Genomic DNA, 25,087 nt, shown 5'->3' with positions numbered 1-25,087 from the left:
AGATCTTTTTGAGCAAACAGCGCTTAGTGCAATAAAAATGGCATCTTTGAGGAAAAGCAGGTTATCTTGTCTGATAAGTCTGCTTTTTCTCATTACATTAATGTTGCTTTGATAACACATTTTAAACAGTGTTTTTAATTTAAAAGGAAAAGTCCCAAGAGAAGGTGTAGGCTGAAAAATAGGGCATGATAATACTTGAAAGCACACAGTTGAAGAACAATCTAAAAGTCCTCCCAGCAGGGCAGTGGGGCTGACTGTAAAGATGAAATTGGGTCCAAATTTAATGAAAGGAAAGAGTCCATCGCTTTCTCTCTCCTTACAGTTGGGTCTAACAGGCTAATTGCTGTAGCAAGTGTAGTATCTCCCAACAAACTTCTTGGAAAGAAGGACAACGACTATTAAAAGAGCTGAAATTCAAATCAGGTGTGGATAGTGTTAATTTTTTTTTAAAGATTTTATTTATTTATTTGACAGAGAGACAGCCAGCGAGAGAGGGAACACAAGCAGGGGGAGTGGGAGAGGAAGAAGCAGGCTCCCAGCGGAGGAGCCCGATGTGGGACTCGATCCCGGAACGCCGAGATCACGCCCTGAGCCGAAGGCAGACGCTTAACGACTGCGCCACCCAGGCGCCCCAGATTTTATTTATTTATTCGACAGAGAGAGAGACAGCCAGCGAGAGAGGGAACACAAGCAGGGGGAATAGGAGAGGAAGAAGCAGGCTCCCAGCGGAGGAGCCTGATGTGGGGCTCGATCCCAGAACGCCGGGATCACGCCCTGAGCCGAAGGCAGACGCTTAACCGCTGTGCCACCCAGGCAACCCTTGGGACACATTTTCTAAAAGTCATGTCATAAACAATGCAATTTCTTCCTTTCCACCTTCATCCCCATAATCTTCATTAAATCTCACCTGAGCAGGTGAGATATACAAATGCTACTAAGTGTTCCAGAGCCTGCCCACAGTATTACAGGTGTGTTGTTTTAAAATTAACACTCTGGGGTGCCTGGGTGGCACAGCGGTTAAGCGTCTGCATTCGGCTCAGGGCGTGATCCCAGCGTTCTGGGATCGAGCCCCACATCGGGCTCCTCCGCTGGGAGCCTGCTTCTTCCTCTCCCACTCCCCCTGCTTGTGTTCCCTCTCTCGCTGGCTGTCTCTCTGTCAAATAAATAAATAAAATCTTTAAAAAATAAAAAAAATAAAAATAAATAAATAAAATCTTTTAAAAAAAAAAGAAAGAAAGAAAATGTTGGTAAATTATTCCAATTAGCAAAGTGGTTAATAATGTTGGCTTTTAGGCTTAAGTTCAGTTAGTGAAGTTTCAAGGTCAGGAGCTTGCCGAATGAGTAAGAAATGGCCAAGGCCTCTCCCACACATTGACTGGGCCTATGGCCAAAATGTTATAGGATGTTTCTGTGTCATTCCCTTTTGCAAAGACTTATCTACAGATAGAACTTTAAGAACAAGGCCCCCCCCTCCACCCCGCCTTTCTTAACTATCTCCTTGGAGGCTTCTGAGATGTTTAATTTAGTGGTTCCCAAACCTGCTGCCCACTGGAACCACCTGGGCATCTTTGAAAATTACCAATGCCAGGCTCCCACCTCCAGCAATTGTAATTTACCTGGTATGAGCTGCAACCCAGAAATGGGGAGTGTTTTTCAAAATCTTTTTTGAATCTAATCATTTTATACTTGTAGATTTATATGCATTTGTAACAAATAATACAGAGAGATTCCTTTTATTCTTTACCCAGTTTCCCCTTACAGTACCATTTTCCAGAACTATAATAGAATATCACAACCAGGTATTGATGTTGATAAAGTCAGGACACAGAACACATTCATCACCACGAGAATCCCCTCCCTCACGTTGGCCTTTTATAATCACACCCACTTCCCTGCCCACTCCGACCCCTTGTAACTTCTGGCAATCACTGATCTGTACTCCTTTTCTATACTCTCGTTATTTCAAGAATATTATATAAATGGAATCATACGGTATGTAACCTTTGGGGATTCGGGTTTTTTTACTCGGTGTAATTATCTGGAGATTGAACCTGGTTGTTGCCTGTATCAATAGCTCCATTTTATTCCTGAGTAATAGGACCTGGTATGGGCATACCACAGTTTGTTTAACCACCTGGATGGCTCTTGGGTTTTGGCTATTAGGAATAAGCTGATCAGGGACGCCTGGGTGGCTCAGTCGGTAAGCGTCTGCCTTCGGCTCAGGGCGTGATCCCGGCGTTCTGGGATCGAGCTCCACGTCAGGCTCCTCCGCTGGGAGCCTGCTTCTTCCTCTCCCACTCCCCCTGCTTGTGTTTCCTCTTTCGCTGGCTGTCTCTCTCTCTGTCAAATAAATAAATAAAAATCTTAAAAAAAAAAAAAAGGAATAAGCTGATCTAAGAATTCATGTACATATTATTGTGTGAGCATATATTGTCATTTCTCTGGGAGAAACATCCAGGAATAGAATTGCTGGGTTGTATGCTAGGTGCACGTTTAGCTTTTAAAAAAATGCTGCACTGTTTTTTGGAGTGACTGTACCACTTTACGTTCCTGCCTTCAGCGCATGAGTGATCCAGTTTCTCGGCATCCTTGTTGGCACCTGGCAGTCTCTTTTTTATATTTTAGCCCTTCTGAGAGATGTGCAGTGATATCACTTTGTGGTTTTAATTTGCATTACCCTACAGGCGAATGATGTTAGACATCTTTTCATGTGCTTATTTGTCACCATTTGGCGAAGTGTCTCTTTTACCTTTTACCCATTTTCTACTTGGATTATTTATTTATTTTTTTACTGTTGCATTTTGAGAATTCCTTATTCTAGTTCTTTGTCACATATGTGGTTTGCAAATGTTTTCTCCCTCTGTAAGGAACGTGTCTTTTCATGCCTCCAGTAGAGTCACAGAGCAAAAGTTTTCAATTTTGGTGCAGTCCAATTTATCATTTTTTTTTTTTATGGATTGTGCTTCACATCAATCAAGGACTATCCAGCATTATGAACCGAGCGGATTGCATCGAAGAAAATAGAGTGCCTCGCTACAGAAACCTTTCATGTTAAAACTTTCCAGCCAGATGAAGATGTTCATTTCTGTTTTCTTGTTTAGTTGTATTGACTTTTTTATAGATGTTCGTGGTTTCAGAGATACCGCACGGACATGTAGGTAGACTTACAGCTTCCAAAACTTTGAACTGCAAAACTCCTATTGCTTATCTGATCTTGTCTGTACCATTAGAGACAAGATGCTCTCAAAGAAAGAGCTCTCTACTTGTGGGCACATGGAATTGATGAATATAAGGATAATTTCTGGACTGTCACACACAGGCCATACAATTTCACCAAATAAATAGTTCACTGTGTAAGGAAAAAAAGATTTATTGCCATGATGGGAAGAGGTCGAGAAGTGTTCACGTGTGGCAGATGGAATTACAACGCATTCATTTGAATAGCGTTACTACTCGTTGATGTGAAAAATAAAGCGAGGAGATTAAGCACAGTCCATGAGGTTTATGAATTAAAGGCAGTGTATTTTTTTTTTTAAAAGATTTTATTTATTTGACAGAGAGAGACAGCCAGTGAGAGAGGGAACACAAGCAGGGGGAGTGGGAGAGGAAGAAGCAGGCTCATAGCAGAGGAGCCTGATGTGGGGCTTGATCCCATAACGCCGGGATCACACCCTGAGCCAAAGGCAGACGCTTTAACCGCTGTGCCACCCAGGTCCCCCAAAGGCAGTGTATTTCTTATTCAGAATGTAGGGGGAGGAAGAATTTGTGTGTAGTCAGAGCAGTGAATTTCCAGTTACTAGAAGTTTCCAGCCAGACCCTGGACCACCACATAGCAGGACTGTTGGAAAGGTGATTCAGGAACTAGGGAATAAGGTACAATTGGTGAGCTTTGAGAGCCTATCCAGTCCTGAGTGTCTCTGGCATCATGACCCTTCTCCAAGGTAAGATACAGAAGTGTCTTGGAGACGAAGAACATAGGCAGGACTGATTCCAAGAAATTTGGGCAAAGATGATTAGGGAGGACCTTCTCTAGATAAAGTTAGATTTATGGAGCTGGGAAAGACTTTGGAGGGAGGCTTATCATGCTCTTGATAAAGAGAGGGAGAAGTTGTATTAGTGAGGCTGAACTAGGAAATCTCAGTGTTTCACACAAGAAAAGTATATTGTTCCCTTGTGCAAACTCCTTCGTGAATGTTCTTGAAGTGAGTCTCCTCCAAGTGATGACCCGGTGACCCAAGTTCCTTCCATCTTGTTGCGTGGCCCTCTAAGATCTACGTGAAAGGGGGAGAGAGTTCAGGAAAGGCAGCTGGGTACCTGAGACAGCTGAGCCCTGAGTGTTTCATGCATCACTTTCGCTCACATCCATTAGGCAGAATTGGTCGCACAGCCAACCTAATTTCAAGAGACGCTGGGAAACAGAAGACCAGACAGGTCATCGGGGCACACCTGTAGTTTCAGCCACAAGAAGCCAAGACCCAGAGGGGTGCCATGATTTCATTACGACCACTATGTTATGTTGTGTTAATGTGGTAATGTAGCCAGAACTGAGGTTAGGTAGGATGACCCATAAGGTTAAATGTGATATATGATGGTATTTGAACCCTTCCATGGCCTGGTCCTGGGCATTCCACCATCCTTTTCTACTACCCCCTGCCTGACAGCTAGTGCGCCATTGAAACAGCACTGTTTGTAGTCCCCCATGCCCTCCTGGCCTGCTTTCTTTTCTCTTGCTGCCCCTTTCATAGATGTGAATACTTTCTTTTCTTTCTTTCTTTTTTTTTTAGAGAGGAGGGAGGGGCAGAGGGAGAGGGGGAGGGAGAGAGAGATTCCCAAGATAATTCCACACCCAGCAGGGAGCCTAATGACCCTGAGATCACGACCCAAGTCGAAATCAAGAGTCTAATTGACCAAGCCACCCAGGCACCCTGTGAATACTTTGTACTTCTTCACCTAACTCCTTCTTGTCTACTTATTCTTTCAGAGTTAACTTCCTGTTCTTCCAAGAAGCCGATCCCAATTTCCTGATTCCCCACTCCCCAGACTGGGTTAGGTATACTTCTGTGCTTCCACATTGTCCTATCCATATCTCTCACAGCATCAGTACTAAAGGTTATATCATTATTCATTTATGATTCTGTCTCCTGCACTAGACATTGTACTTCTTGTAAGCAACTCTACTTATTAGAGTTGAGATTTTCATAGTTCTTGGCATGCTGAATAATTTTGGGTTATATCTTGGATAGTTTGAAGATTATGTTATGAGACTCTGGATCTTGTTTAAATCCGATGGAATGTTGACATTTTTTTGTTCTAGCAGGCAATCGACCCAGTTGGTTTTAGGCTGCAGGTTCCGACCAGCCTCTGTGGGTTGTGGTTTCAAAGTCCTATGTTTTCAAAGCCTTTGCAGTGCTGCTGGGATCAATCTGATGTGTACGCCACCTAGTGGCCAGTCTGACCCCCGAGCAGTGCTCTCTCCCCTGGTTCATTTCTCTGTCTAGGATACGTTCTTTATGGTCAGATTCATGCATGCACAGCCTGGGAGTTAGCCCAGGTTCTTAAACAGTTTGACCAGTGCCCCCCATATGCCTCTTCTCCGAGATTTCCCTAGTGCTTTCTGGTTCCCAGAAGAGTCCCTTTTTGGTCCTCATCTGCTGTGCATTTCCTATGAACTGTGCCCATATCTAGGGACGTTGTTTTCATTCAGCAAAAATGGGATGGCCTCTCCCACTGCACTGTGCCAAAATTTTTTTTTTATTTGGATAGTAAGATCAATGCGCCATACATCTACAAGGAAGTACGGAAAGATTTATTACTTACATCATGGAACTTTCTGGAGAGAGCAAAGAGAGCTCCCAATCTGGTCTGAAAATGGCTTGAAAGAGTGAGGAATGGGGACTGGCTTGGTGTTTCTGGGGTGTTTCTTGGTGTGGCTGGGGCAAATGTCCCTACATGCATGCAGGAGCTCCATGGTTTAAACTTCCCACTGGTGACAAAGGAGCAGCTGAGCCTTCTTACCAGCTTTGTCCAGATGTGGGAAAGAAAGGGAAGGCGGAGTGGTGAGGCTCGAAAGCTGTCATCAATCAAACATCAAAAATAGAGTCAGACTCTTCACTACAGTGGCCAAGAGGCAGGAAGACAGAATGGGGAAGAAAAAGCAGCAGGCATTTGTACCCCTCTCTTGGGCCACTGTTCTTGCAATCAGAGAGGAAGTTTCCCTCCATCCCTCAGAGTTTTAGGGACCTGCAGGCCATCACAGTCTGGGTGGTTTGAGAGATTAAGGAAAAGAAAAAGGGAACTGGGAAATTTCCTCCATTCTCTCTGAATGTGGGGAGATCCTTTCCCCACTGCTCATATCAAAGCAAAAGGGCCTTTGCTGGAGCTCTCTGTCCTTGCCAATGCTCCCTTCCAGGTTTTAGGCTGCCTTGAATCCAGGGCTGGGGATACCAGGGGGAGAAAAGTGGTAAGCGCACCTATTGAGCGGTTCTTCAAATTTCCATCTTTTCCCCAAGCTACCTGCTGTTTACTTTTCATAGTAAATATCTGCTCCTTGTGTTCTGTCCAGGTTTTATAGCTGCATTTAGTGGGAGAGACAAGGTTTGTTAGTCCAGCTTAGTCCATTTTATATGGAACCCTGGAATCTATCTTACGTCATTTTGTTCACCCTGTGCCTAACACAGTGCCTTGTACATGGAAGGGACTTAACAGATGTTCATTCACAGGGGTGCCTGGGTAGCGCAGTCATTAAGCATCTGCCTTGGGCTCAGGGCGTGATCCCGGCGTTATGGGATCGAGCCTCACATCAGGCTCTTCCGCTGGGAGCCTGCTTCTTCCTCTCTCACTCCCCCTGCTTGTGTTCCCTATCTGGCTGGCTGTCTCTCTGTCAAATAAATAAATATTTAAAAAAAAAAAAAGATTTTCATTCACAAAGTGAATGGTGGAATGAATGAGTGACCAAATCAAAGTCATATGATTTACTTACAAATGACACAGAAATTCTCACGTTTCCAGAGACAAATTTCCGATATCCATGCCATGGCCAATGTTCCTCGATGCTCTTTCTGGGAGAGTGTGGGATCCTGTACAGAGAGAATCCAGCCTCAGTTAATAAAAAATAATTTTTTTTTAAGATTTATTTGAGAAAGAGAGAAAGCACAAGTGGGGAGGAGGGACAGAGGGAGAGGGACAAGCAGGCTCCCTTGAGGGACAAGACACTGAGCAGAGAACCTGATATGGGGCTCGATCCCAGGACCCTGAGATCATGACCTGAGCCAAAGGCAGATGCTTAACCGACTGAACCACCCAAGTGCCCTCCCCAAAATAATTTTTCTTGTTGAATCTTTAGATCAGTGAAGTATTTAAAAAACCCGAAGTTGCTGTGTCTCTGGAAAGGCTTTTGATTGTACAGGTTGGAGAAGGTACTTTCTGAAACTCTGTTCCTCTGTTGCCTGTTCCAGGATTAAAATAAAATAAAGCCAAACTGGCCAAGCACTTCCTTCAGTGGCGTACGCTTAAGGTCCAGTCACCACGCAAGCAGGCTGCACTGTATGTTTAAAAAGAGCCCTGCGGAGCTCTGCCGTTCATTCATCTCCTTCTAAATAGTCTGCATGTGAATTAAGGGATCCATTTACACTCAGAATGCTAGAAACCCCCAAGTATTTGAATGGCAGGCTCTTTAATCTTAAGCTGCTGTGACCCCGCCTGTGACAGGACTCAGTCGATGTGTCCAACATGAAATCAATTCCAGCTCATCTTTTCCATTCTTGAATTCGCCTTTGACAGGGACCCCAGAAGTCAATGGGACCTCTGTGTGTGCATGGGATTCCCAGGAGAGTCAGGAAGGGACTGATGATTCATGATATAAAACATCCCAAAGGGACTCTGCTTCCCTTTTATTTTGTGTCCGTGGGGGGAGTTTTGGAAACTGATGCTGATGAGGACAGAATTCTCATCGGGAGCTAAACAGGATCCCTAACAGAGAAGAAACACAAGCTTCTGAGAACCAGGATCCAGTTCTCTTGACACGGAGGCCACAACAGTGAAGGGCAGCCAGCCAAGGAGAGTGCACGCTCCTTTCAATGTGTCAGGGACTTGACCCCCTTCTGCAGAACCTTTTTTCACCCATTCCATAGGAACCAGTCCGTTATCTGCTCTCAGTCACTGAATGCCGTTTCTCTCTGCATCTGCTTTTGTCTGCTCCCTTTTTGTTCTCTCTGGGTGCTTTGGCTTTTTCTGTCCTGGTTTATCACAGGTATGAATTGCATCCATATCGGGAGTTCTCTCTTTTTTTTTTTTTTTTAAAGATTTTATTTATTTATTTGACAGAGATAGAGACAGCTAGCGAGAGAGGGAACACAAGCAGGGGGAGTGGGAGAGGAAGAAGCAGGCTCATAGTGGAGGAGCCTGATGTGGGGCTCGATCCCAGAACGCCAGGATCACGCCCTGAGCCGAAGGCAGACGCTTAACCGCTGTGCCACCCAGGCGCCCTGGGAGTTCTCTCTTATGGTAGATTTGGCAACAAATGAGCAAGTTAAAACCTTCCAAACAGAAACTCAAAAAATAAATAAAGGGGGCGTCTGGCTGGCGCGCGCAGTCAGTGGAGGCTGCGACTCTTGATCCTGGGCTTGTAAGTTCAAGCCCCACACTGGGTGTAGAGGTTACTTAAAAATAAAGTCTTTTTTTAAGATTTTATTTATTTATTTGACAGAGAGAGAAAGAGCACAAGCAGGGGGAGCTGCAGGCAGAGGGAGAGGGAGAAGCAGACTCCCCACGGAGCAGGGAGCCCGACTCGGGGCTCAATCCCAGGACCCTGGGATCATGACCCAAGCCGAAGGCAGTTGCTGAACCAACTGAGCCACCCACGTGCCCCAAGATAAAATCTTTTAACGCCCCCGCCCAAAAAAACCCCTTCTATGAGTCACATCCAGTTCCAAGGGGCTCCAGGGAACGATTCATGTACTTTTGACACAATGGTTTCGGTTTTATCTGAGCTTTGTGTTATTAACTACAACCTGGAACATCTTTGGTTATAGGAGACTTTTTGTTGATCTGGGACTAGTTTGGCCACTGAATCCATTCCCTGCCCCCAACAGCACAACCCCAGAGGCCCAGTAACCTGCTGGGGTCCATCCTCCAGGTCAGCTATGATTTGGTCTGAGCTATCTCCTTGAGGAGGACTCCTGGGGGTGCACTTGTATCCTCTGAAGACCCGGCTCCCTGTGGGGGACCTCCCTGCCTCTACTCCTTTCTGGTTGTTCCCTGGTGTTTGTGCTTTCATTTATGTCTGGATTCAGCCAATAGGAAAGAGAATGAAACTACTTGGGTTTTTTTTTTTTTTTTCTTTTTTTCCTCCTCTCCTCCCAAATGCAGAGAAAGACAGATGAGAATCCTAAATGTATCTTCTCTATCAGTATTGTGAATCCCACATTTTCTTTCATTTTAGAGGACTCCCTCTTGTAAAAACTGCACAAGTAAAGGATGTGTGTTGTAGAAAAACTAGAAGAGAGAGATTTTAAAAAAAGGAGAAAAAAAAAACCCTCCAAAAATACCTTCCCAGTAAAAAAAAAAAATCAGGCTTCTCAATGACTTCACTCTTTCCAGTCTTTCTGAGACTCAATTTCTGCTAATTTTCATCAAGTATTGTTCTTCTCCTATATCTGGACGGTGCCCCTAGCAACCAGCATTTCCCCCCACCACTTTAGCTAAGCTGCTTTGAAGAAAGTGTTCTCCCAAATAAAGTACACAAGGGACACGTATCCATAACAGAACAAAATATTTTCATGGACAATTTAAACTATAAGGAAGGGATGCCTTGATACTGCTTCTTAGGTGGGCTTCCGCTGACCAGCCTCAGTCCTTATGCTTCTTGACCCTGGGCAATTTGGCCTTTGTGGGTGACTTTCAGACTTTCCCTCTTAGATCCTCTGAATGGTGGTGGGTCCCTACCAGGCCTGACCAGTCTCTCCTAGCTCTCAGCCTTGTAAGCGGTTTCTTTCCTTGCATGTTCTTAACTCCGTGCCTCTACAAACTCCTTTTCCCATTTTGGGGGCAAGTGTGGCATATATAAACATCAATCTGCAAATTCAGGTTTGTAGGAGATTTAAATTGTTTTTTTTTTTCCTGTAAGCCACTTATTTTCTACTTCAAACCTTCATTTCATCTGATGGCAGGAGTTTAATCTTTCAATGTGGGATTTACACACACACACATCTAGTCTAGGTCGCTATCTATCCTTGCTGGCATCCCCTGAACTGTGCCTGCTCCTGCTTGGCCTTTGGGCTGTGTGGGTCACTGCTAAGTCATCCTTGACCTAAGGCTCCTCCAGCTGCAGCTGGCTCTCGGCTCAATTCTTCACTACTTTGAGGTGCAGAGGATGGGTCTTCTCTTCCCACAGAATGCTGGGAGAAGTGAAAACCTCTGTGGAGCTGTCAGGGGCCTTCATCACATCTCAGGTATTCCAAGGTGTAAAGGTGTCTGGGCCTGTTTCAAAGCCTGTGTGCTGGCCGGCTACATCATTTACTGGACCCCATGCAAGATGAAACCATAAAGCTGGGGATGGGGTGGGGAAAGTCAGCCTCCCCCACTCAAGGACCCCCAGCAGACAGACAATCCCAAGGGGCTTACAACCTTCATGCCATATACACGTGCCATACACATATACATACGTATGCCCCCGTGTCTGGATTGGGGGTGGACCAGAGACCCCACGGCATTGCCACCCAGTGGCTGTGGCACCCACCACCTGAAGTGCAAAGGCACTTAATTCTCACCTCCAGGTGCCTTGAGGCATGTGCACCAGGGCCTGACACCCTCTCCTCCTCTCTGCATCTGTGCCAGGTATGGAAGGAAGCCAAGCAGCATCCTGGCACCAGGGAGCGAGTGGTAGGGAACTTACCCCAGTAGACAGCTGGGGGCAGGAGTACCTGTGAGCCGAAGCTCCAAGCCCCAGGGGCATGCTCCATTGCCCTGTCACACTCTGCTTTACAGATCATACATTCCAAGTTAAAAGTGTTAAGAATTTCAAGACAGCCACTGCAGAGCATTAAACCCCAGTGCCAGCGCCTTCAGAGCACCTTGTCCTGTGCACCTGCACTGGCCATGTTAACCTGGTTTGCCTATGTACCTAGATACACGAAAGCCAGGAAATAGGCTTCTTTCTTGTATGACATCATCCCTTGGGGCAATGAGCATAAGACAGTTCTGACTATTGCCTGGTGAGAAGAGTATGGAGGGAAATTCCTGGGAGTAATAGGAATTATCAGAGAGAGAAAAAGAACACCCAAATTCGTATTTCAAAAAACTGTTTTCCCACCACATAAACATCTGCCGATCCTAGCACTCAACGGACTTCTGGCTGTGGTCCTTCATCTGATTCACCAGTGGGCTCACCTGTGGGGCACCAGGGCACCCCCCCCACCACCATTGCACAGGTTGCACCTCAAACAGTAGCCTGCATCTCTGCTGGAGTGGGAGAGGCCTTAATTTCAAGGACTAGGGCAGAGCACTGCTGAGGTTTTATGCCACCTGGCCAAGCCTTCTCCGAGTTGTATTTTACAATCTGAACATGTTCTTCAAAGTGTGGCACCCTCCAGACCTGCAGCATCACTTGGGAACTCATTAGAAATGCAAACCCTCAGGCCTGCCCCACGCCCTCTAAAGCTGAAAGTCCAGGGGTGGGTCTCACAGAGGGTTTTAACAAGTCTCTAGTGATTAAACACACACTAAAGTTTGAGAACCATTGCTCTAAACATATATTACAGTGGACATGTTTTTCAGAGGTCTTGAGTATGTTTGTATTTACAGTCTTATAGAAAAAAATTGGACCCTGTGCTCATTGTTGACAGTTCAGAAAATTGTAAGACGTTTCAGCAACTTTAAAGTATGTCCTCTAATCACATGCAATGATATTTGGAATTCCTACATTAGAAATGTATTCCTTCGGGTTCGTTTTACTGTTCTCTTTTTTTTTTTTTTTTAAGATTTTATTTATTTATGTGACAGAGACAGCCAGTGAGAGAGGGAACACAGCAAGGGAGTGGGAGAGGAAGAAGCAGGCTCCCAGCAGAGGAGCCCGATGTGGGACTCGATCCCGGAACGCCAGGATCACGCCCTGAGCCGAAGGCAGACGCTTAACGACTGCACTACCCAGGCACCCCTTACTGTTCTCTTTTAAAAGTTAAAGGTTCTGTTTGGTAAGTTCACATAAAAGTGTCCATGATATCTGTCGTAGTCTGCTTACCATGACTAGGAAAGGAGAGAAACACAGGAAGGGGAGTTAGCTGAACAAAGGGAAGCATTACTTAGGGATATTGCTTAGGGCTGGTGTTTCTAGATCTTGTGAAATCACATGAGTAAAGACATTTATTGGAAAGGGTCCCTATAGCTTAATTTTAACATAAAAGAAGGGGGAGAGAATGAAAGAGTGAGTTCATTGGGGTACATGGTGGATGAAACCTTGCTTCATATGCTGCCACTAACTAGCTAAAATCATAGAGAAGTTAAACTCAGTTTTTGTAGAATGTAGTGACATTGATCTCTAAGGCATATCACTAGGGTGTGGTCACAAGTAACAGAAAATCTAATTCAAACCGTTTTAAACTTTTAGAGAATTCATTAGCTTTTGTAAAAAAAAAAAAAAAAAAAAGGCCTAGAGATAGTTCTGACTTCAGAATAGCTTGAGCAGTGTTCAAAAGAGGCCCCAAGAACCCAGTTGTTCTTCATTTTACTCTTTGCTGCTGTGTGTGTTGGCTTCATTTTCAGACTATATAAGTTGGCAAGATGGCAGCCCCAGCTCCAGCCAACATGGCTCCGTGGTTCAAGTCTGGATCTGAGGGCAAACCCAGGAGCCCAGAAAGAAAACCCAAATGAGACTGATTGGCTCTGATTTGCCTCCCTTGAGTTAAGCACCTATCCTTGAACCAATCACTGAAACCACAGGAGAAACGGATGCTCTGGACCATATGCCAAGCCTGGGTCATACACTATCCCTGGAATAGGAGAAGGTGGGGAGGTATGGTCAACGCCACAGAAACCACAAGGACTGAAGGTGGGAAAGGGTGGTTCCCCCACAAATATTGGAGGCTTTTACTGGAAACGGGGTAAATGGATAGGAGCTAGCCAGGAAACCACACACGTCCACCACAGGGATCTTGGTTCCAACATTCTGTAATTCTGTGAGGTCCTCCCGTGGCCCAGAGTGCTGGCATAGAAACCACATTCACCACAGTGCCCTCCAGATGCAACAGAATTAGGCTTGGGAGGAAGGAATCCTGTTTCTATTTAGCATGACTAAACTCATACCCTCTAACAGCCTTGACTGAGAAGGCTGTCCCTCCTGGCAAACCAGTCGGCTTCTCATTTCTTCACAAGAATGCATACAAAACCGTCCATACTACTGCCTAGCTCTGCCCCTCTGCTCACCTCCATCTTCCTGCTCACCTCCATCTTCCTGCTCACCTCCATCTTCCTGCTCACCTCCATCTTCCTGTTCACCTCCATCTGTCCTCTGTGCTCCTCTCTGCATGTCTGTCTCTTTCTTCCTTTCTCTCTTCATCTTTGTCTCCTGCCTGGTTTTCTCTGTTGCTCTCTCTGTTTCTCTCTTTTTCCATTACTGACTGGTCATCTCTCTCTCTCTGCCTAGTTCTCCCTGAGTTTCCATCTTGGCTTCTCTCTGTTCTCTCATTCTGGCTTTTCCCTGTGTCTGTCTCATTCATTCTCTGTCCTATACTATCTGTTCTCGCTCTCTGTCTGTTTAAGTACCTGCCTGTCATGTCCTCTACCTGCCAATTTATTTATTTATTTGAGAGAGAGTGAGCGAGAGAGCGAGCATGAGTGGGAGGGGCAAAGGGAGAGGGAGAGAGAATCTCAAGCAGACTCCCTGCTGAGCGTGGAGCTTGACACAGGACTCAATCTCAAGACCCTGAGATTATGACCTGAGCCAAAATCAAGAGTTGAATGCTTAACCGACCGAGCCACCCAGGCACCCCGACCTGCCAATTTCATCCTTCGTGTCTACTTTTCCTTTCCCCTGTGCCTTTGTCTCTATTTTTCTTTCTCTCTGAAATAGACAGTTTTCACTGCTTCAGACAGGACTCTAAAATGTTCACACAATCCTGCTTTCTCCATATGTTTCTCACCAAGTGGACAAACAGTTTATAAGGATGAAGGGGAGACCATGAGGGAGGGAAATTTAGAGAGAAAAAGGAGGCATTGATGGGACCCCTGAGGTATCCCACTGTGAGTAAGGGTTTGTTCAAGCCAAGAACAAAGCCTTTGTTCAAGGGTTCAAGCCAAGAGATCACAGCGTGCACATATACATAGTAAAGTCACAAATCACCTTCAAGCGGGCACTCAGCTTCTCCATCATAATTATATTTGGGTTTGGTTCAAGTGTTGTTTTTCTTGGTTGAATTTTTCCTAACCGAATAGCTGCTCCCTGGATTCCTGAGCAGTTGGGCTATCTGTAATGGAAACATGATCGCAGCACTGCGGCCGGCTGCTTTACAACAGGGGCAGTGAAGGAACTGACGTAGTCATAGTGTGCCTTTGTGAGTCCTCTGTGGACAGCGCAGCCCCTGTGTTCTTCTGGGGGGTCACCCACGTCCTGCTTCCCAACGACTGAACAGTCTCTAATGCCCAAATCAGTAAGGCCTGACGTCAGGCCCTTCATGTCAGTCTGCAATTTCCAGCGCAATAGGAGACATGGCTGGGTTTTGAACAAAAGAATGTGGCCTTAGAAGGAAATATTGATCCAACAGGGTTTGCACCCAGAGTTTATTTCTATGTGGATTGAAAAACATGCTTCACATAGCATCCCAAGGACTGTCCTTTTCATCTTCAACAAAGTTAGTCTTCACTTAATCCTGCCTTCATTTTCAAAGGTCAATACATTGTCTTCTGCAGACACTAGCCTATTCTTTACTACAATGTAAATGGTAAAAAGAACATGGGGTCATAGGACTTTTTTTTTTCTTTCCAACTTTAACACTTCACTGCTCTATGATGCTAAGCAGATAACTTCTCTGCGTCCTAATTTCCATATTTGTAAAATAAAGGATGACAGCCGCCCTAGAACAGTGCCTGGTACTTAGTAGGTACTGATTAAACGTATTCATTCATTTAGGACACTGATGCTTAGCTTTGGCTGACTATTAGAATCTCTTAGGAAGCTTTAAAAAACTCTGAAGCCTAGGCTACAGATTACCAATTACATTTATGGCAGCAGTATTAAAAAAAAAAAAATCCTCCCATTCCACCCCACCTGTCTCCAGTATGCAGCCAAGCCTGATATCATTGATTTCAGAGGAGCTTCACATTAGCTCTGTGCTTGTTTTATACTTAATAAAGGGTCAAAGGCCCTGTTTTCAAAAGTGTGCTTGAGGACCCTGAATATAACTTGGACCCCACAGTCCTCGTGGATTAATTTCCCCAATTTCCAAAGATTACCTAATCCTATAACCTCACCTAAAATGAAAAGTGACCCATAAAATATTCTTCATTTGGTTAAGGAGAAGTACATGTTAACCATTCAGTTCAACAGCATGTACTGAATCGTTTCCAGGTCCTGAGAACTAAGCTAAACCAAAAGTCTCTATTTTCAAAAAATAATCCATAACTTCAGAAGGCACACCCCAAGTAAAAGGCAATGTTTTAGAAATCAAAACAAAACAAAAACTTCCTCTCCTTGGAAGTTGATGTCTTTAAGCACACACCCTGACATATTAATTTTGGGCTGAACATCAGCCCTGCTGCTGCTTGTAATGATGTACCTAAGAAGAGGAACAGCAGTTGGGCACAGGAAGTTTGCAATGATGTGGGAGGTTTACTGGAAAATTCTCTTCTAAGAAAATAATTTTAGTGGTCAACATTGCTAACAAAACTACATGGGGCTGACAAAAAAAAAGTCAAACAAGCTTTGTACTTGATGCGATATAGTGTTTTTGATCTAAAAAAATTATGTGGTGTTCCGTGTGTACATTTATGAATTTCTTTCTCATTTGGATGATACTCGACACACTATGGAAATACTGTGTGTTTCTATTTTCCTTTGTTCTTCCCTCTACATCGGTTGTTCCCAATCTGAAACAGAGATGTAACCTCAGAAAGGGGATGTGTGAAAGGGGGTCCCCCTCAAGAGAATCTATGAGGGGCACCTCTTGACTCAGTCCCACAAGTGATTGCTATGATGTTCATGTGTCATATCTCATCTGTGCCTCCTACATCGCTCCACCTTTCCCCCTCGTTCTCCGGACCCCCACGATCACACTCTCTGCTTTAGGGAACACTTCCCCAACGCTTGTTTCTGCTGGCCACATCAACTAAGACTACTCTCGGAGGAATTGAAACTGGTATCCAGCCTTGATGGCCCTTCTAATGGAAAAGATTTGGAACCAGGAGGCCAGGATTTAGGACCTAATCTTACTCCTGTCTATATGCTTTTATCAAGCAAGCACATAACCTCTTTGAGCCTTTCTTTCCTCATTTATAAAATGAGGGATACTAGTATTACCTGCCAAAGATTTTGTCAACTTCCAGGCACACCTCCGAGATATCATGGGTTCAATTCCAGACCATTGAAATAAAGCAAATATTGCAATCAAATGACTTTTTTGTTTTCCCGGTGCATATAAAAGTTATGGTTACACTATACTGTAACCTATTAAGTGTGCAATAGTATTATGTCTAAAAAAGCAATGTTAAATTAAAAATACATTAGGGGTGCCTGGATGCCTCAGTTGGTTAAGCATTCGACTCCTGATTTTGGCTCAGGTCATGATCTCAGGGTTCCAAGATCTAACCCTGCGTCATGCTCTGCACTGGGCATGGAGCCTGCTTGAGATTCTCCCTCTTCCCCTACCCCCAATAAACAAACAAACAAACAAGCAAACAAATAAAACTTTATTGCTAAAAAATGCTAACCATACTCTGAGCTTCCAGCGAGTCTCAATCTTTTTGCTGGTGGAGGTTCTTGCCTCCATGTTGCTGGCTGCTGACTGATAAGGGTGGTGGCTGATGAAAGCTGGGGTGGCTGTGGCAATTTCGTAAAACAAGATAACAGTGAAGTTTGCCTCATCAATGGGCTCTTCCTTTCATGATTTCTCTGTAGCATGTGATGCTGTCTAATGGTATTTTACCCACAGTAGAACTTCTTTCAAAATTGGGATCTGTCCTCCCAAACGCTGCTGCTGTTTAAACAACTAAGTTTATGTCACGTTCCGTAAGAAGCAGCTCGTCATCCGTTCAGGTTTGACCATGAGCTGCAGCAACTCAGTCCCGTCTTCAGGCTCCACTTCTAGTTCTAGCTCTCTTGCTGTTTCCCCATCTGTACATACTTCCTCCGCGAAGTCTTGAACCCCTCAAAGTCCTCCTTGCAGGCTGGAATCAGCTTCTTCGAAACTCCTGTTAATGTTGGGATTTTGACTTCTTCCCACGAATATTCTTTTTTTTTAAATTTTAATTCAATTAATCAACATATAATGTATTGTTGGTTGCAGCGTTAGGGGTCTGTGACTCGTCAGTCTTCTGTAACACCCAGCGCTCATTACATCATGTGCCCTCCTTAATGTCCATGCCCCCGTTACCCCATCTCTCCACCCTTCTCCCCTCCAGCCACCCTCAGATTGTTTCCTATGATTAAGAGTCTCTTATAGTTTGTCTCCCTCTCTGGTTTCATCTTGTTTTGTTTCTTCCTCTCTTCCCCTATGACCTTCTGTCTTGTTTCTTAAATTCCACATATCAGTGAGATCATATGATATTTGTCTTTCTCTGACTGACTTATTTTGCTTAGCATGATACCCTCTAGTTCCATCCACATTACTGTAAATGTCATGAATGTTCTTAATGACATCTAGAATCGTGACTCCTTTCCAGGAGGTTTTCAGTTTACTTTGCCCAGAGGAATCCACCAGAAGAATCACTATCTATGGCAGCTATAGCCTTATGAAATGTGAATTAAATAATATCTAATTTAATTTATAGTATACATTTTATGACTTAATTTATAAACTAGAATTTAATTAAGAACTAAATAATAAGACTTAAGAGTTGAAATTACTCCTTGATCCATGGGCTGCAGAATGGATGCTGTGGTAGCCGGCATGAGAACATTAACCTTGCTGTACATTTCCATTAGCGCTCTTAGCTGACCAGGTGCATTGTCAATGAACTGTCATTTTTGAAAGGAATCTTTTTTCCTGAATAGTAGGTCTCAACAGTGGCCTTAAGATATTTGGTAAGTCATGTTATAAACAGGTGTGCTATCATCTAGGTCTTGTATTCCATGTACAGAGCACAGGGAAAGTAGAATGAGTGTAATCCTTAAGGGCCCTAGGATTTTCGGATGGGTAAATGAGCATTGGCTTCAATTTAAGTCACCAGCTGCATTAGCCCCTAACAAGAAACTGAGACTGTGCTTGAAACCTTTGAAGCCAGGGGCGCCTGGGTGGCTCAGACGGTTAAGCACCTTCCTTCAGCTCAGGTCATGATCCCAGGACCTGGGATTGAGCCCCACATTGGGCTCCATGCTCAGCAGGGAGTCTGCTTCTCTCTCTCCCTTTGCCACTCCCTTCCCCACTTGTGCTCTCTTTCCCTCTCTCTCAAATAAATAAATAAAATCTTAAAAAAAAAAAAAAAAAAAAAGAAACCTTTGAAGCCAGGCACTGACTTCTCTGTAGCTAGGAAAGTTCTAGATGACATCTCCTTCCAATAGAAGGCTGTTTAATCTACGCTGAAAATCTGTTGAAGAGAGAGAGAGAGAGAGAGAGGAAGGGCGGGCATCTGTTGTTTAGTGTAGCCACCTCCATTAATTAGCTAGATCTTCTGGATAACTTGCTGCAGCTTCTCCATCAGCACTTTTATATTATGGAGACGGCTTCTTTCCTTAAACCTCACGAACCCACCTCTGCTGCCTTCAGACTTTTCTTCTGCAGCTTCCTCACCTCTCTCCGCCTTCATAGACTTGAAGAGTGTTAGGGCCGTGCTCTGGTTGAGGCTTTGGCTTAAGGGAATGCTGTGGCTGCTTTGAGCTTCTATCCAGGCTGCTGAAACTTTCTTTACATTAGCGATAAAGCTCTTTCACTTTCTTTTCATTTGTGTGCATTTTTTATTTCCTTCAAGAATTTTTCCTTTGCATTCACAATTTGGCTAATTCCTGCAAGAGGCCTAGCTTTTGGCCTGTCTGGGCTTTTGCCATGCATTCCTCACTAAACTTAATTATCTCTAATTTTTGAATTAAAGTGAGAGATGTGTTGCACCCCAATGTTTATAGCAGCAATGTCCACAATAGCCAAATATGGAAAGAACCCAGATGTCCATCAACAGATGAATGGATAAAGATGTGGTAATATATATACAATAGAATATTACTCAGCCATCATAATGAATGAAATCTTGCCATTTGCAACGACATGGATGGAGCTAGAGGGTGTTATGCTAAGTGAAATAAGTCAGTAAGAGAAAGACAAGTATCATATGATTTCATTCCTATGTGGAATTTAAGAAAAAAAACAAATGAACATAAGGGCAGGAAAGAAAAAATAAGACGAAAACAGAGAGGGAGACAGACCATAAGAGACTCTTAACTCCAGGAAACAAACTGAGGGTTGCTGGAGGGGAGGTGGTGGGGGATGGGGCAACTGGGTGATGGACATTAAGGAGGGCACGTGATGGAATGGGCACTCGATGTGCAACTGATGAATCACTAAATTCTACCTCTGAAACTAATAATATACTATGTTAATTAAATCTAATTTAAATAAGATAAATTTAAAAAAATAAAGTGAGAGATTTGTGACTCCTCCTTTCACTTGAACACCTAGAGGCCATTGTAGGGTTATTAACTGGCCTAATTTCAATATTGTGTCTGAGGGAATAGGGAGGCCTAAGGAGAGGGAGAGAGATGGGGAAACTCTGGTCAGTAGAGCAGTCAGACACCTACAACATTTATCTGTTAAGCTCACTGTCTTATATGGGCACGGTTCATTGTGCCCCAGAACAATTACAACGGTGACATCAAAGATCACGGATCACAGGTCATCACAACAAATATAATCATAATGAGAAAGTTTAAAATATTGCAAGAATTAACAAAAAACATGACACAGAGACACAAGTGAGCAAATGTTCGGAAAATGGCACCTATAGACTTGGTGGATGCGGGGTCGCCACAAACCTTCAATTTGTAAGAAATGCATTACCTGCGAAGTGCAATGAAGCGAAATGCGATAAAACAAGTTATGCCTGTATAGGCTTACATCATTTCATATGCGTTCTTTTGTAACACTTGAATCTATTTTCTTTATCTTCTTTTTTTTAAGTTTGGAAACATTTCACCTTGATATGAAAAACTTGTAATGACTTAAATGAACCGACCAAACTTTTTCTACAAACTTTAGCTTGCAAACCTCTTAGCACAGACGTTACTGCAACCTTGCCCCCTCTAAATAGGCAATCCTGAATGCTCCAGGAAAAAAGTCAGATTTCAAAACATTTCACCTTGTTCTTTTCTCCTTTTTCAGCCTTGGCTTCCCAGGTAATTTATTACAGAAATCTGGCTGGGCTTCACAGTGGAGTCTGGAGGCCTTGTAGGGGATGACAAAGGAGGAAACAGATTTTGTCTTTAAACAAAGCTGAAGCAAGGGCGGAGAGCCAGTATTTGGCTATATGAGAGGCCTCCATATGCTGACCCTCCTTGCCCACACACTGGGGACCATTGTTCAGAGTTTGAGAGTCATCACTGCAGCCTGTACTGATCAGTGCAGGGGAAAAAAAAACCAAAACAAAAAACCAACAAAACACCACCACCACAAGAAATTGTGTTCCAAATACTCTTTCATAGAAACAGGAACTGTAAACAATAAGCAGTATTTCATCATGAGTTATTATAAAATGTTCAATGTTCTTAGGAGGTAAAAAGGTGAGGATCTCTCAGCCTTTCCACCCTTTCCTACCTTGATCCACCCATCCCCACCTCACCTGAAAAATAGTTCAGACAGGACTTGTATAAATTACCCAAAGAACGTCCAGATATCCGAGTCTACCTACCTGTGAAATATGAAGGAAAATATGTTCCTCATTCTTGTCTTCTGTTAAGGAGTTCAGGGAAGGCAGTAGTATTTACTGAGCTCCTGGCACATGTCAAGGCATTTTCACAGACAGTATTTAAATTCCATTGTGAAACTTTGAGATAGGGATTCTCATGCCTATTGATGTGGAAACTGAGGGTCAGAATGATTAAGAGATGTATTCAAGATCACGTAGAAAATAATTGGTAAGAACAGCATCATAATCTCAATCTACCTCCTTCCTTCCTTGCATTGATTCCTCTTCTAAAACGCGAATGGAGAGTAGTACCAGCAGAAACTATCACTGGAGTTCCTTAGCTGGTGAAATGGAAAAAATATTGAGCTTATTTTTTTTTTCTAAAGATTCATTTATTTATTTTAGAGAGAGCGAGAGCACAGCTGGAAAGGCGGAGGGAGAGGGAGAGAGAATCTCGAGCAGATTCTACACTGAGAGAGAAAGGAGCCTGATGGGGCTTGATCTCAAGACCCTGATCTCACTACCTGAACTGAAACGAAGAGTCGGTGGCTAAACTGACTGCTCCACCCACACCCCCCTGAGCTTATTTTAAAAATCAGTTAATCAGTCCTGGTTGTTTCCTCCTAAAAGACAACACAGACTAGTAAAAAGGCCTAAAAAAATGAAGCCTTGCTGGTATTTGAAAATGACCACATTTTTTCAGTAGGTATCAGGGGATCAAATTTTGCCTTTCCATTGAAATCCCTGGGAAAGTAGAAAATACTACGATTTCTCAAACCATGAAACTTGCCAAAAAACAAAACAAAACAAAACAAAACAAAACAAACCCAAACAAACAAAAAATCCCTGCCTTTCTTTAGAAAGTAAACACAGTCATTCTTGGCTCATGAATATGTGGGGATCAGTTGAATTACGTGTGTCTTCAGCAATTTTTTGCCAGTAAGTGAAGTGAGCAAATGATTACTCAACTATGATAGACGGCTCTTTATAGTATACTAACTACTTTTCTTGTATGTTTGAAAATTTACATTAACAAAAAGATTTGTTTTAATGTTTTCCCATTTTTATTGAAGTGTAATTTATATAAACTGAAATGACAGCTGGTAAGTATAGTGCGATGAGCTTTGGCAGGGGGTATACATATGTGTCAACCACACCCTGTAACAATACAGAGTACTGTCTGACCCTCAAAATATCCCTTAAGCCCCATCCTAATCAGTCCTTGCCTGCCCCCAGCTTCACAGACAACCACTGTCCTGATTTCTTTTGCCATCGATTGGCTTTTCCTATTTCAGAAATTCATACAAATGGAATCATACAGTATGTATCCTTTTGTCTCTGTCATCTTTTACTCAATATAATGATACTGAGGCCCAACCAGGTATCCGAAGTTTTTTAGTTTTTGATTTTGTTTTTTCTTTTTTTTTTAAATAATATTTATTTTGTTATATTAGTCACCATACAGTACATCCCCAGTTCTCGATGCAATGTTCCATGATTCATTACTTGCATATAACACCCAGTGCACCATGTAATATGTGCCTTCCTTAATACCCATCACCGGCCTATCCCAATCTAGTTTTTGTTTTTCATTGCTGAGTAGTATTCCATCATATGGACATACCGATTTTATTTCTTCATTCTCCTGCTGATGGACATTTGGGTTGTTTCTAGTTTATTCCTCTTCTAGTTGTCGAGGCTGAGGCTGGGAAAAGAAAAAATAAGGTAAAATATTTTGAAATCTGATTTTCTTCCTGGAGTATTCAGGGTTAAGAGTAAAACTACTATGAATATCTAGGCACAAGCTTATTCTGTGTCCAGTGTTTCCATTTCTTCTAGAAGTGTATTTGCTGAGTCATAGGGCAGATACATGTTGGACTTACGAGTAACTGCCAAACTGATTTTCAAAGTGGCTGTACAATTTTATGTTCCCACTAGTAATACATAAGAGTTCTATTGCTCCATATTCTTCCCAACATTTGGTGCTATCAGTAGTGGTATCTTGTCACGGCTTTCATTTGCATTTTCTCGATGATTACGGATGTTGAACAATTTTTTCATGTTTATTGGCACATCTTCCTTTGTGAAGTGACTGTTCCAGTCTTTTTGCCCACTTTACTTGTTTTTACCTTAAAAATTGTGTGACCTCAACCCCCAGATATAACCATCATTAACATTTCGGACTTTTTTCTATGCATTTACTTATTTCCACAAAAATATTCTTTACCAAAAATGGGTGCATATTTATAAACTCTTCTGAAACCTGTTTTTTTCATTTACAAATTGGTCATGAGCATCTGTCCCTGTGAATAAATATGCTTGTATGCCATCATTTTTTTCCAATGAATGTTCATTGCAGCTTTATGCACAATAGCCCAAACAAGAAACAACTTTTTACTTGGTGAGTGTATAAACAAAATATAGTCTATCTATGCAGTGGAATACTACTCAGCAATAAAAAGGAATGGACTACAGATAAATGCAACCTACAGGCAAAATCATTATGCTGAATGAAAGCAGCCAGGCATGAAAGTGTAAATATAAACTGCAGGGAGAATGCAAATATAGTGACTAAAAAAACCTGGAGCTGAGGGATGGACTGCCAAGAGGCAAGATGAAACTTTTGAGAGCGGTGAAAATATTCTCTATATTGATTGTAGCTGTAGTTTCAGTGGTATATGGATGCATCAGAATTCACCAAATTCTACATTTTAAATGGAAGCCTATTGCAGGCAAATTATAGCTCAGTAAAATTGATTTCGACCAAAAGCGTTGTTGAGGAGATGCATTATAGGATACAAGCTAGGCACTGAAGAAAGTGGGGCAAGCATGGCCAACACAATTAGAGAAGAATTAAGTAGTAAAAAGTCTGAATGGATAGGAAGTTGAGATAAAGTACATAGCAGAGTTTAGGTTACAGAAAAAAATAGTTTTAAGTTGAATTAAGGCTCTTAATTAAACCTCATTAAACTGGTTTACGCTGAAAGAACAATTCATTGTCTCATAGCATACAAAAAAAAAAAAATGAGCAACTGGAATCGGAGACTCAGTTAAAGCCAGGACTTAATCTTTAGCTCCATGATTTCTGATACCACTCTACTGGGAGGGTAGGGGAGAGGTTTGGAGTACCTCATTATAACCTCATGAGGATGGAGATTTAAGCTCCCTGCTTGGCCTTGCTGGTGAGGATGGAGGTGGGGTTGCAGTTTTATCTAGAGTATTGGCTGGAGTAGAGTTATTGTCCAACAGTTTTCTGTCTTCCTAGGCTGTCTGTCCCCTTTGGTCCTTTGACTAGAGCCAGCTGCTTTTTCTGGGGGTTGGAGGGTACACACTTGCGCACTCATTGGCATTTTTAGGCTGCTGACTTCTCCACTATTTAGTCTGGGATATATGAGACAAAAAGAAAACCCAGGAACTCACCACCTTGTTCCTCAGTTCCTGAGGTCTACCGCTGGTCTGTCTTCTCTCCATCTTTCAGCTTTGTTTTATGTAGAATGTCGAGTTTTTAGCTGTACTTAGGAGGAGTAAGGGAAAAAATGTGACTACTCCATTTTTCTGGAAGCATAAGTCTTTTTGACTACTTTTTAAAAATTGAGTTGTTCATCTTTTTGTTTTTAAGTAATAGGAGTTGTTCATATGTTCTAGATAGAGGTCCTTTGTTAGATATATGTGTTGTGAATATTTTCTTCCATGTGTAGCTTGCTTATTCAGTGTCTTAACAAAGACTTTTAATGAACAGTTTACAATTTTGATTAAATCCATTTTTTCAATTTGTTTCTCTTGTGATTAGCGTTTTGCGGGTCCTTGACAAAGAAATATTTACTGATCTCTAAGTTGCAAAAATATCCCCTGTGTGTTTTTCTAGAAGCTTTATGATTTCAGCTTTTACATTAAGAGCTATGATCCATCTCAAATTAATTTTAGTGTTTGGTGTGAATATAAGTTCAATTGATTTTTTTCCTGCACACACAGACGATTGTTTATGCACCATTTGATGAAAGTATCTCCTTTCCCCATTTAGTTTCTTTGGTGCCTTGGTGAAAAATCAATATAT

General features: G+C 42.8%; 1 long non-coding RNA gene across 1 annotated transcript; it reads right to left on the bottom strand.

Annotated features, from left to right (window-relative positions):
- Window positions 1-3,736: 3,736 nt before the first annotated feature.
- LOC103664004 lies at window positions 3,737-24,825 on the bottom strand. Its single transcript, XR_568900.2, has 6 exons — window positions 24,454-24,825; window positions 22,658-22,738; window positions 21,292-21,374; window positions 21,037-21,194; window positions 6,980-7,076; window positions 3,737-4,271 (listed from the first exon to the last, which is right to left on the bottom strand). It is a non-coding gene; the product is annotated as an uncharacterized LOC103664004 (long non-coding RNA).
- Window positions 24,826-25,087: the final 262 nt, after the last annotated feature.

The sequence above is a fragment of the Ursus maritimus genome, unplaced genomic scaffold (genome assembly GCF_017311325.1).
Source record: "Ursus maritimus isolate PB19 unplaced genomic scaffold, ASM1731132v1 scaffold_29, whole genome shotgun sequence".
Taxonomy (NCBI): domain Eukaryota; kingdom Metazoa; phylum Chordata; class Mammalia; order Carnivora; family Ursidae; genus Ursus; species Ursus maritimus.
This window is presented reverse-complemented; position numbering and strand designations above follow the sequence as displayed.